We start from the raw sequence: 14,625 nt of genomic DNA on the forward strand, positions 1-14,625 counted from the left end.
TAAGGACAAGTCCAGCCACCATTGACCAGCTAGAATGCTTGAGTGACTCAACTCTTTCCTATTTTGTAAAAGGCTGTAAGAATGCTAACTTTTCAGGTAGTAAGAAAAAGGTACGTAAATCCTCTAACAAAAGTACCTGATATGTAGTAGGTACTCAACAGATAGAAGTTAGTACCATTAAAGAAGATAAGAAGAAAAACCATGGTAAATAATCATTTCTGGCAGAATGTTAAGTACCATGAAAAACAGTCAAAGGACTATAATAGTTCAAAGAAGAGAGAAAGAACAACTTTTTATTCTGGAAAGGGTTGATGGAGAAAGGTCGTCTGAAAGAGGTTGAGATTGCCCTAACAGGACAGGTTGGATTTTGACAAGTGAAGATGGGAAGAAAGGACATTTAAAGGATAAGAGATGGAATGAGGAAAGTGCAGAGGTGGGAGACTCTAGGGACTGATTCAAGGGATGAATACTTCCACATGGATTTGTGGATGATAGTGAGAGATGCAACTGTTGCCTCGTTTGTGTACAGTCCCTCCCCAAATGTCAGGTAGAAAAACTGGGAAGGCAGTTTGGAGCCATAGTGTGGGGAACCCTGAATGCTGGATTCGGATCTGAAGGTGAAAGAAGATGATGTCAAAACTGACTCAGAAATGTCAGGTTGGGTGCAGGCCCTTGGCTACAATATGAAGGCAGAAAATAGAACTGTTTTTATATTCCTTACTTGTTTCTTATAATACCTGGGTTGAATAACATAAGGCTATATTTCAGAATACTGTTTGGAGAATGTTCTTAGGCCAGCATTTCCCAAAACAACTTTTGGATACACAGAAAACTCTTACAGTTAACATACACATACCACAAAATAGTCCACCATGATCACACGAACTCTGTTTCCAAGTTACAGTGTCCATTAACATAGTAAAGATCCTGAGCAGTCCTGAAACAAATGAACCTTTTTCCTTAATTTAATTCAGCGTTTCCCATATGTTTTTCAGCCTAGCATAGTGTCTTCACAGCACACTTATTAATGGCTTGGGAAATGTGTCTTATACAAGACCTGGTTAGGCAGCTGAATTATAGTTTTGAGAGGTTTGGCAGAAGCAAGGAGATGGGGGTGAGAGTGGACAGGGTTGCAGGGAGAATAGCTTAGTGTGTAAGGTCAAGCTGTCTGATCAAAGAGCTGTGTAGATCACCTTCATTGCAGAAAGTTAATGAGCACATAAAATAATTTGGTCATCTTGAAATTTGGCAAGATTGAATCATACTTTCTTCTTTAAACTCTAATTCTTAAAAACTTCTTAGGTGGGGCGCCCAAGATGGCTGAATAGGAACAGCTCCAGCCTCCAGCTCCCAGCGTGAGCGACACAGAAGACAGGTGATTTCTGCATTTTCAGCTGAGGTATGGGGTTCATCTCACTGGGTTGTGTCGGAGAGTTGGTGCCAGTCCATGGTGCAGATGGACCAATGAGAGCTGAAGCAGGGCGAGGCATCGCCTCACCTGGGAAGTGCAAGGGGGAAGGGAATTTCCTTTCCTAGCCAAGGGAAACTGAGACACACAACACCTGGAAAATTGGGTAACTCCCACCCTAATACTGTGCTTTACCAAAGGTCTTAACAAATGGCACACCAGGACATTATATCCCATGCCTGGCCCGGAGGGTCCCACACCCACAGAGCCTCCCTCATTGCTAGCACAGCAGTCTGAGATCTAACTGCAAGGTGGCAGTGAGGCTGGGGGAGGGGTGCCCGCCATTGCTGAGGCTTAAGTAGGTAAACAAAGCCGCTGGGAAGCTCGAATTGGGTGGAATCCACCGCAGCTCAAGAAGGCCTGCCTGCCTCTGTAGACTCCACCTCTGGGAACAGGGCATAGCTAAACAAAAAGCAGCAGAAACCTCTGCAGATGTAAATGTCCCTGTCTGACAGCTTTGAAGAGAGCAGTTGTTCTCCCAGCATGGAGGTTGAGATCTGAGAATGGACAGACTGCCTGCTCAAGTGGGTCCCTGACCCCTGAGTAACCTAACTGGGAGACATCCCCCACTAGGTGCAGACTGACACCTCACACCTCGCATGGCTGGGTACACCACTGAGACAAAGCTTCCAGAGCAAAAATCAGACAGCAACACTTGCTGTTCAGCAGTATTCTATCTTCTGCAGGCTCTGCTGCTGATACCCAGGCAAACAGCATCTGGAGTGGACCTCAAGCAAACCCCAACAGACCTGCAGCTGAGGGTCCTGACTGTTAGAAGGAAAACTAACAAACAGAAAGGACACCCACACCAAAACCCCATCAGTATGTCACCATCATCAAAGACCAAAGGCAGATAAAACCACAAAGATGGGGAAAAAGCAGTTCAGAAAAGCTGGAAATTCAAAAAATCAGAGGGCATCTCCCCCTCCAAAGGAACAGAGCTCATCACCAGTAACAGAACAAAGCTGGATGGAGAATGATTTGAAGAGTTGAGAGAAGAAGGCTTCAATCAATCAAACTTTTCAGAGCTAAAGGAAGAACTATGTACCCAGCACAAAGAAACTAAAAACCTTGGAAAAAAGAAAGGAAGAATGGATAACTAGAATAACCAATGCAAAGAAGTCCATATGAACTGATAGAGATGAAAACCATGACACGAGAACTACATGACAAATGCACAAGCTTCAGTAACCAACTCAATCGACTGGAAGAAAGATTATCAGTGATTGAAGATCAAATGAATGAAATGAAGTGAGAAGAGAAGTTTAGAGAAAAAAGAGTAAAAAGAAATGAACAAAGCCTCCAAGAGATATGGGATTATATGAAGAGACCAAATCTACATCTGACTGATGTGCCTGAAAGTGACGGGGAGAATGGAAACAAGTTGGAAAACACTCTGCAGGATATCATCCAGGAGAATTTCCCCAACCTAGCAAGGCAGACCAACATTCAAATTCAGGAAATATAGAGAACACCACAAAGATACTCCTCGAGAAGAGCAACTCCAAGACACATAATTGTCAGATTCACCAAAGTTGAAATGAAGGAAAAAATGTTAAGGGCAGCCAGAGAGAAAGGTCAGGTTACCCACAAAGGGAAGCCCATCAGACTAACAGCAGATCTCTCGGCAGAAACTCTACAAGCCAGATGAGAGTGGGGGCCAATATTCAACATTCTTAAAGAAAAGAATTTTCAACCCAGAATTTCATATCCAGCCAAACTAAGTTTTGTAAGTGAAGGAGAAACAAAATCCTTTATACACAAGCAAATGCTTAGAGATTTTGTCACCACCAGGCCTGCCCTACAAGAGATCCTGAAGGAAGCACTAAACATGGAAAGGAACAACCGGTATCAGCCATTGCAAAAACATGCCAAAATGTAAAGTCCGTCAATGCTAGGAAGAAACTGCATCAACTAACGAGCAAAATAACCAGTTAATATAATAATGACAGGATCAAGTTCACACGTAACAATATTAACCTTAAATGTAAATGGACTAAATGCTCCAAATAAAAGACACAAAATGGCAAATTGGATAAAGAGTCAAGACCCATCAGTGTACTGTATTCAGGAGATCCATCTCACGTGCAGAGACACACATAGGCTCAAAATAAAGGGATGGAGGAAGATTTACCAAGCAAATGGAAAACAAAAAAAAAGCAGGGGTTGCAATCCTAGTCTCTGATAAAACAGACTTTAAACCATCAAAAAACCATCAAAGATCAAAAGAGACAAAGAAGGCCATTACATAATGGTAAAGGGATCAATCCAACAAGAAGAGCTAACTATCCTAAATATATACGCACCCAATACAGGAGCACCCAGATTCATAAAGCAAGTCCTTAGAGACTTACAAAGAGACTTAGACCCCCATACAATAATAATGGGAGACTTTAACACCCCACTGTCAACATTAGACAGATCAACGAGACAGAAAGTTAACAAGGATATCCAGGAATTGAACTCAACTCTGCACCAAGTGGACCTAATAGACATCTACAGAACTCTCCACCCCAAATCAACAGAATATACATTCTTCTCAGCACCACATCACACTTATTCCAAAATGGACCACATAGTTAGAAGTAAAGCACTCCTCAGCAAATGTAAAAGAATAGAAATTATAACAAACTGTCTCTCAGACCACAGTGCAATTAAACTAGAACTCAGGACAAAGAAACTCAATCAAAACCGCTCAGCTACATGGAAACTGAACAACCTGCCCCTGAATGACTACTGGGGACATAACAAAATGAAGGCAGAAATAAAGATTTTCTTTGAAATCAATGAGAACAAAGATACGACATACCAGAATCTCTGGGACACATTTGAAGCAGTGTGTAGAGGGAAGTTTATAGCACTAAATGCCCACAAGAGAAAGCAGGAAAGATCTAAAATTGACACCCTAACATCACAATTAAAAGAACTAGAGAAGCAAGAGCAAACACATTCAAAAGCTAGCAGAAGGCAAGAAATAACTAAGATCAGAGCAGAACTGAAGGAGATAGAGACACAAAAAAACCCTGCAAAAAATCAATGAATCCAGGAGTTGGTTTTTTGAAAAGATCAACAAAATTGATAGATTGCTAGCAAGACTAACAAAGAAGAAAAGAGAGAAGAATCAAATAGATGCAATAAAAAATGATAAAGGGCTGTAATCCCAGCACTTTGGGAGGCCGAGACGGGTGGATCATGAGGTCAGGAGATCGAGACCATCCTGGCTAACCCGGTGAAACCCCGTCTCTACAAAAGATAAAAAACTAGCCAGGCGAAGTGGCGGGCGCCTATAGTCCCAGCTACTCGGGAGGCTGAGGCAGGAGAATGGTGTAAACCCGGGAGGCGGAGCTTGCAGTGAGCTGAGATCCGGCCACTGCACTCCAGCCCGGGCGACAGAGCAAGACTCTGTCTCAAAAAAAAAAAAAAAAAGATAAAGGGGATATCACTACCGACCCCACAGGAATACAAACTACCATCAGAGAATACTATAAACACCTCTACATAAACAAACTAGAAAACCTGGAAGAAACGGATAATTTCCTGGACACTTACACTCTCCCAAGACTAAACCAGGAAGAAGTTGAATCCCTGAGTAGACCAATGGCAGGCTCTGAAATTGAGGCAATAATTAATAGCCTACCAACCAAAAAAGTCCAGGACCAGACGGATTCACAGCCGAATTCTACCAGAGGTACAAGGAGGAGTTGGTACCATTCCTTCTGAAACTATTCCAATCAATAGAAAAAGAGGGAATGCTCCCTAACTCATTTTACGAGGCCAACATCATCCTAATACCAAAGCCTGACAGAGATACAACCAAAAAAGAGAATTTTAGACCAATATCCATGATGAACATTGATGCAAAAATCCTCAACAAAATACTGGCAAACCGAATCCAGCAGCACATCAAAAAGCTTATCCACCATGATCAAGTCGGCTTCATCCCTGTGATGCAAGGCTGGTTCAACATATGCAAATCAATAAACATAATCCAGCATATAAACGGAACCAAAGACAAAAACCACATGATTATCTCAATAGATGCAGAAAAGGCCTTTGACAAAATTCAACAGCCCTTCATGTTAAAAACTCTCAATAAATTCGGTATTGATGGAATGTATCTCAAAATAATAAGAGCTATTTATGACAAACCCACAGCCAATATCATACTGAATGGGCAAAAACTGGAAGCATTCCCTTTGAAAACTGGCACAAGACAGGGATGCCCTCTCTCACCACTCCTATTCAACTTAGTGTTGGAAGTTATGGCTAGGGCAATCAGGCAAGAGAAAGAAATAAAGGGTATTCAGTTAGGAAAAGAAGAAGAAGTCATATTGTCCCTGTTTGCAGATGACATGATTGCATATTTAGAAAACCCCATTGTCTCAGCCCAAAATCTCCTTAAGCTGATAAGCAACTTCAGCAAAGTCTCAGGATACAAAATTAATGTGCAAAAATCATAAGCATTCTTATACACCAGTAGCAGACAAACAGAGAGCCAAATCATGAATGAACTCCCATTCACAATAGCTTCAAAGAGAATAAAATACCTAGGAATCCAACTTGCAAGGGATGTAAAAGACCTCTTCAAGGAGAACTACAAACCACTGCTCAGTGAAATAAAAGAGGACACAAACAAATGGAAGAACATATCATGCTCACGGATAGGAAGAATCAATATCGTGAAAATGGCCATACTGCCCAAGGTAATTTATAGATTCATTGTCATCCCCATTAAGCTACCAATGACTTTCTTCACAGAATTGGAAAAAACTGCTTTGAAGTTCATATGGAACCAAAAAAGACCCCGCATTGCCAAGACAATCCTAAGCCAAAAGAACAAAGCTGGAGGCATCATGCTACCTGACTTCAAACTATACTACAAGGCTACAGTAACCAAAACAGCATGGTACTGGTACCAAAACAGAGATATAGACCAATGGAACAGAACAGAAATAATACCACACATCTACAGCCCTCAGATATAATACCACACATCTACAGCCATCTGATGTTTGACAAACCTGACAAAAACAAGAAATGGGGAAAGGATTCCCTATTTAATAAATGGTGCTGGGAAAATCGGCTAGCTATAAGTAGAAAGCTGAAATTGGATCCTTTCCTTACTCCTTATACGAAAATTAATTCAAGATGGATTAGAGACTTAAATGTTAGACCTAAAACCATAAAAACCCTAGAAGAAAACCTAGGCAATACCATTTAGGACATAGGCATGGGCAAGGACTTCATGTCTAAAACACCAAAAGCAACAGCAACAAAAGCCAGAATTGACAAATGGGATCTAATTAAACTAAAGAGCTTCTACATAGCAAAAGAAACTACCATCAGAGTGAACAGGCAACCTACAGAATGGGAGAAAATTTTTGCAATCTACTCATCTGACAAAGGGCTAATATCCAGAACCTACAAAGAACTCAAACAAATTTACAAGAAAAAAACAAACAACCCCATCGAAAAGTGGGCAAAGGATATGAACAGACACTTCTCAAAGGAAGACATTTATACAGCCAACAGACACATGAAAAAATGCTCATCATCACTCACCATTAGAGAAATGCAAATCAAAACCACAATGAGATACCATCTCACACCGTTAGAATGGCAATAATTAAAAAGTCAGGAAACAACAGGTGCTGGAGAGTATGTGGAGAAATAGGAACACTTTTACACTGTTGGTGGGACTGTAAACTAGTTCAACTGTTGTGGAAAACAGTGTGGCGATTCCTCAAGGATCTAGAACTAGAAATACCATTTGACCCAGCCATCCCGTTACTGGGTATATACCCAAAGGATTATAAATCATGCTGCTATAAAGACACATGCACACCTATGTTTATTGTGGCACTATTCACAATAGCAAAGACTTGGAATCAACCCAAATGTCCATCAGTGACAGACTGGATTAAGAAAATGTGGCACATATACACCATGGAATACTATGCAGCCATAAAAAAGGATGAGTTCGTTTCCTTTGTAGGGACATAGATGCAGCTGAAAACCATCATTCTCAGCAAACTATCGCAAGAACGGAAAACCAAACACCACATGTTCTCACTTATAGGTGGGAATTGAACAATGAGATCACTTGTGGACACAGGAAGGGGAACATCACACACCGGGGCCTATTGTGGGGAGGGGGGAGAGGGGAGGGATAGCATTAGGAGAAATACCTAATGTAAATGACAAGTTAATGGGTGCAGCACACCAACATGGCACATGTATACGTATGTAACAAACCTGCACATTGTGCACATGTACCCTAGAACTTAAAGTATAATTTAAAAAAAAAAAGAAATTAAAGGATAATTAATATCTAAGCTAAATAAAATAAGAAAAACAAAAGAAAAAAAAGAAAAAAAAACTTCTTTAAAAAATTAAGTTTTTAAACTATCTCTTCAAATTCTGTTTGCTGGCTCTTTTAAGAGCCAGAGCTCCAGACTGCTTTCTACTTGTTTTGAAAGACAATTCTGTAGCCTGTCCAAAATTGAGTGTGAAATGGTTAAAAAGTAAAAATCCCAGGTCATGGCAGCCAGAGCTCTTTTTGAACTAGTGTTGCTCCTGGCATCTTTGACCTTTCTCAGTAACAGAGGCCTTTTCAGTTCAGATTGGAGCTACATAGGTTTCTTCCAACTGAAAATGCAGGGGCTAGAAAGCAGGTCTCCCCAACTCCCACTGCCCTGTCTTCCCTCCTCCTGCTTGGCAGCCTGTGGCAAAACTTGTAGGTAGCAGTTAGAAAGCATTTAGAGAAGAAAACTGAAAAATGACTAAAATATATAGAGAAATCCCTTGGGAGTAACATGTGCCTAGTAATAGATATTTTTTTCAAATAAGATTATAAGGTAGAAACTTTGCTAAACTGCAGTTGATAAATTTGCAGTGCTTAGAATCCAAACTTTGTGCCATTGCAGATAACAGAGACTGAAAATTCTCTGTCAATAGAAAAAGGACCTTGATAGAAAAACAGTGAGTGAAAAACAAGAGAGAGCATCTGCAGAACCAGACCAAAATGATCAAAAGATATCAACACAAAGACAATTTTCCTAGACACATATGAAAAAAGATTTCAATAATTCCTACTGTAGAGGAATTTGAGGTTAGTTATATGAGCCATAAGAGAGAGTATCTATAGTTTGTTGCAGATAATTATGCTTGATTGAGTTCATTATGAAGCAAGCTATATGTCTATATGTAAATTTAGTCATTCTGAATTAGTGCTTTGTGCTGTACTTACAGTCTAGTGTTTTTAAAAAATCTCTTCAAATATGTATATTAATACATATACCTGTAGCAAATAGACTTTAGTGACAACTGCAGACAAGATTTTGGTTCCTAGAATTAACAGACCAGATAAACAGCATGCCTTGCAATAGACCATCTTTGCCAGGCTTACTCTTAGCTAATAGGCCACAGTTATTCTGCCATATATTGGTGGCATGGCTTTCTCCAAATACTATGGCTATGTATTAGCTTTAGAAACCAAAACTGAGCTTGACTGTGCTTTGCTAAAATGAAATGCTAAAGGCAGCATCATGGGTTTCCTTCTAGATGCATTTATGTCCTGATGGAAAGAGCATTAAAGCTTGACTATCTTTTTTCTATTGTAGGGAAGTGTGTATTATATCACAAGACTGGTTTGACTCTGAAAAATGGCATTGCTATGGGATACCTACTCTCTCTCTGAAAAATAGGACTATCAATGCATAAGAATAACTTTTCCCACCAACCCCTAGGGCTGATGGCAACCTTAATAAAATATCCATAGCAGGCAGAAAGATGCTTTATAGACATGAAGTATTAGAAAGTTGTGCTATTAGGAAACAGTGCTACCACTTACTGCTCAAGGATCTCATTATGCTGTTGACCATGTGACACAAATGTATCTTACAGTGGAAAAGTCAGAAATAATAAGAGAATTGCCCAGAGACATGACAACTCAGGGACATGGATAGCAAGAAGAATGTTCTTTAAAGCTCTCCCTTCCCTCCCTTGCCCCTTTCTCAGTTCGCTGTGCTGCCATCACAGCCAGACTCTCTCGCATGGTATTTTCTTTCCAGATTGTTCACTTGGCTCAGAGAATGCAGGGAAAATTCATTCACGAAAATCGAAGTGGCATTTAAGAGGAGTGAATGCTCACTCTTGCTCTCACTGGCTTCTATTTATTCTGGGAAGATAAAAAGAAAAAAAAACAAAAACAAAAAAACATGGGACCCAGACACACACTCTGAATGTCCTGTGCTGACGGGAGGAAGATTTGCTTTGGCTCCAAATCATAGACTGTTTGTTACAGGAGGTAGCTAGTCAGGCATGAGCAGGGCAGGAAAGGGCTTCCCCCCACACACCAGGAGTGTTGGGCAACCATCAAGTGATGGTCAGGCGGCTGTCAACTGTTTCTCTTAAGAAAATGTGGCACATATACACCATGGAATACTATGCAGCTTTAAAAAAGGATGAGTTCGTGTCCTTTGTAGGGACATGGATGCAGCTGGAAACCATCATTCTCAGCAAACTATCGCAAGAACAGAAAACCAAACACCGCATGTTCTCACTCATAGGTGGGAATTGAACGATGAGAACACTTGGACACAGGAAGGGGAACATCATACACTGGGGCCTATTGTGGGGTGGGGGTAGAGGGGAGGGATAGCATTAGGAGATATACCTAATGTAAATGACGAGTTGATGGGTGCAGCACACCAACATGGCACATGTATACATATGTAACAAACCTGCACGTTGTGCACATGTACCCTAGAACATAAAGTATTAAAAAAAAAAAAAAGTAATAAGTGGTCACAGCCAGCGCCAGGAGGAGGTAGGCTCCCCATAGATAGAAAACACCTGAAACTGATCAGCAGCTTCCCAATAAAATCCCAGAAGTATGCCAACCAATAAAACCCCAAGTCAAGATGTCAGACTGTGCACTTGGTTTCTCAAGTCGTCCGCTTGGCCCTCTTCCAAGTTGTACTTTCCTTCTTTACTCGCCTTTCCCTCCTTTCTTTCCTTACTGTTCGAAGACTTTTTAATAAACTTTCACTTCTGCTCTGAAACTTGCCTCAGTCTCTTTTTCTGCTTTCTGGCCCTCAATCAAATTCTTTCTTCTGAGGAGACAAGAAGTAAAGTTGCTGCAGACCCACACAGGTATGCCACCGGGGTAACTCTGATACCTGCCACCGCTAACATTTGGTGTTGTGAAACTCGGATATTTGCCACCGGTAACACCTTGGGTTCTCTCATTTCTGGCTCCCACTGCAGAAATCCAGAATGCTGGCCAGTCCCATTGCAAGGCATCTTTCCTCTGGCCTTTAGTTCGCAGTGATTTTTAAAGAACAAACAGGTACAGAAAAAAGACTTACCCCTCTGGAGGCACATCAGATGCATCTGGCAAAAAGGGGAACGTTTTTATTTTTGAGACAGGGTCTTGCTGTGTCACCCAGGCTGGAGTATAGTGACATGGTCATAACTCAATGTAACATCCAATGCTCCTGAGCTAAAGCAATCCTTCTGCCTCAGCCTCCCAAAGTTCCAGGATTACAGGCACGAGCCATCATGCCCTGCTGGATCTTTTTTACTGTAAAATTTTCCTCCCGCTCTGGGAAAATTTCATACACCCTGAGGAAGGCTTGCTTGATCTTCTACCCACTTCTGTGCAGATTCACTATTTTGGGGAGATACTATTTCTCATGGGATTGGACATATCCCTCAGCTGTGTTGAATCAAAAAAATAAAAATAAAAAAAAAAAAAAAAGAACCACAGACAGATATCGAGACTCTTCACCCAACTTACCCAACTTTGAATAAGCTGAAATTTGTGCCAAAGGAAAAAACTAAAGCTCTGCTAGTTAAAATCTGAATACTGTTCAAGGTCAGGAACATCCAAACCAGACCATGAAAGATATCTAAGGATCAGGTTGCCAGGTAGAGGAAGAGCTGGGAGAATGCAGAGAGCCATCAACAGGCAGCAACGTCAGTGACACAAAGAGAGGTTAGGCTCCCATCGCAGAATCAATTTCAGAGCAATGGTCAGAGTTAGGAAAGGGAAGGGAAAGACAATGCTTGAGGCTCAAAGGGCCAGCAGAAAGGACTGTCAAATGGGGGTAAACACGTGGTGAGTCTCCCTCTTGATGAGGCCCTCCGTCCAACCCATCTGCTTCTCTGACAATTTGCTAGCTGCAACACTTTCTGCTTCTGGGGTAGCTTTGCTAACAGGTGTTTTCTAATTACCTGTAGACCTCAGGTACCCCTGCTCAGCATCCTTCAGAAGATCACTTTTTTTTTTTTTTTTTGACGGAGTCTCGCTGTATCGCCGAGACTGGAGTGCAGTGGCGTGATCTCGGCTCGCTGCAACCTCTGCCTCCCAGGTTCAAGCGATTCTCCTGCCTCAGCCTCCCAAGTAGCTGGGACTACAGGCGCTTGCCACCACACCTGGCTAATTTTTGTATTTTTGGTAGAGACGAGTGTCTACCATATTGGCCAGGCTGGTCTTGAACTCCTGACCTTGTGATCCACCCGCCTTGGCCTCGCAAAGTGCTGGGATTACAGGCGTGAGCCACCACGCCTGGCCCAAGATCATTTTATGTGAGGAAAGGAAAGCACACTTTTCTATTGTTTGCCTTTGGTCTTCTATATGAAATAATCACAAAATGTTTGTTGTTAAGGGCCAATTTTTTAAACAAAATATTTGGCTTTTCCCCATGCTGAATTGAATCCCACTCTTAGAGAACTCTGGTTTGTTGATGTGGAGATTGAATTTATGTCTCCAACTCCACATTAGCATCTTCCTGAGAACTCAAAGGCAAAACATAGTCTAAGCCACCCTTTTTCTTCCTATCCCCTAACCCTGGAAGCCTAACACCTCTACTCATTCCTTAGCTTTGCACAGATGCAAATGCTGGCAAGACGAAATGCCTGCTCAGCAAGTGCTGCTAGACAAGTGAGATGGCTGCCACAAACCATGGGCGGCCAGTGCTGAATTGTGATACCACTCAGGAGGGGCAGGATCAAGAAGGAATGTTTTGGCCCATGTTTTGCCGTGTTACCATTGCAAGAATAACTGCAATGTTATGCTATGGATCTCAATTCCAATTTGTATTTCACCCTATCAGGCAGATTTCTGGTAAAAGAACTTCAACCCAAAGCCCCTGATGTCCTATCAAGCCACACTGGATTTGTACCATTGCTTCTGAGACTCTGTCTACATCTTTGAACACACTTCATCAATGAACTAAATCTGGATCCCCTACATCTCTCTCAGAGCAGAAAGTGGGATTCATTTTTACTTTCAGATCATCAAATGGGTCAAAACTATGGTCAGAGAAGGCAGAGAAAAATGTATAAGATGAGAGCAAGTGGTAATAGGTGTTTGGGCAAGATTCTGCCATGTATTCTGGCCTCTCTCTTGAGCTGCAGCAATAAGCACCATTATTAGTGCCCTTAATTGTAACATTTATAAATTAGTGAATTTTTACCAACACAAATAAACTAGCCCTCTCATTTTCTTTACTGAACAAAATGTGCTTCTTCATGAAATTATCAGGCTATCATTTAAGGTCAGTGTCACTTGTAATTAATTCATTAAGAAATAAGGGGGGGGGGGGGGGGGGGGGGGGGGGGGGGGGGGGGGGGGGGGGGGGGGGGGGGGGGGGGGGGGGGGGGGGGGGGGGGGTTTTGAAGAGAAAATGATCCTTTCTTCTTAGTATGATAACTACCTTATTTAAAAAAAAAATGGAGTACATGTATTGTAACCTGTCAGAGTAAGGTATTTTGATTAGTTCTGAATCATTTTTCTGGTTAACAGAGAGATGCCATAATAAATCTAGGGCTATTACTTCATAAGAAGGAGGGTCAGGATCATGTTAAAGAAGGGTCAGTGAAAGAGCAAAGTTGGGGCTCTGCATGGTATGACTGCTTTTAGGTAATTGAAGAAAAATTAGCCTTGGTTTTTGCTGATGGGGTAATATTGACTCACTCAGAGTTTCTCCCACCCCACACCCCACCCACATGGGCCAAGATAAAGGCTTAGTTCAGGCACACCTCCCAGCAGAAGCCCCTGGGGAAGATTCCACTGATGTCCAGCTGAAGCTTGAGATGACTGAGTGCGCAAGACACAAGAGGGAACAGGACTTGGATCTTCTAACCCATGAAGAGGTGCAGTGTGCCCCCAGGAAGAAAGAGGGACTTGGAGTATTTCTCATGTAGGAAGAGCATGTGGAAGACTGGGGAGATGGAATTATAGAAAGACAGCTCAGTGAGGCCTCGCACTGCCCTCAGCCCATCCTGCCTCATTCAGCCTTATACCCCATAAAGAAGCAAGTTCACAAAATAAACTCAGTTCCTCATCCTGCCCTCCATAATGCTTTTATGGGACACTTGATTTCTTCCATCCTCCATTCACATTTCAATGTGTGAGTTTTAGGGAAGACACAAAAGGCAGCATTCAGCACTCCCTCAGTCATCTCCCGAAGACTGCATTCCCCTTCCTTGCACTTCTCCAGGCCTTACTGTCTCTCAGGTAGAGAGTTAGTTGATTCATGCCTCTCTCTGCATAGTCATGCGCAAAGGCAGGATTCATAGGCAATCTTTCCCTGTGGAAAAAGGAAGAGGCAGTCTCTGCAAGCTAGAAAGAAAACACTCCAAGAAACCTTTTCGGCACAGCTTCCTGTGCCAGTTCACTACAAATCAGAGAAGTTTGAGATGGTATAGCTAACCCTTCTTGAATCAGAAGGTTCTGTTCTTTAACTCCTATTGTTCAAGGAAAGAAGTTTGGATGACTACATGTGAAAGATCAAAACTAGCTATGAATTCTTTCAACTTCTCGCATTAAAAAGTCGAGTGTATTTCCTACTCCTTAAAGCTGGACTGGCCTTGTGACCTGCTTTGGCCAATAGAATGTAGCAGAACTGTTATTTTGCAAGCTTGAGCCTAGGCCTCACAGCTTCCACTCTTTCCCCTCTGGAACGTGATGCCATGTGTACAAGCCCAGGGTCGCTTCATCTTAAAGATGAGAAACCACATAGAAAGAGACACTCCAGACATGAGTGAGCGGTTCGCAGAATGGAGATGAGTCATACGTCTCTTGGTTTTCAAACAAGTCTGCACATTATTTTTTGGCTGGGCACAGTGGCTGACACCTGTAATCCCAG

The sequence above is a fragment of the Macaca thibetana genome, chromosome 1 (assembly GCF_024542745.1).
Source record: "Macaca thibetana thibetana isolate TM-01 chromosome 1, ASM2454274v1, whole genome shotgun sequence".
Lineage (NCBI taxonomy): Eukaryota > Metazoa > Chordata > Mammalia > Primates > Cercopithecidae > Macaca > Macaca thibetana.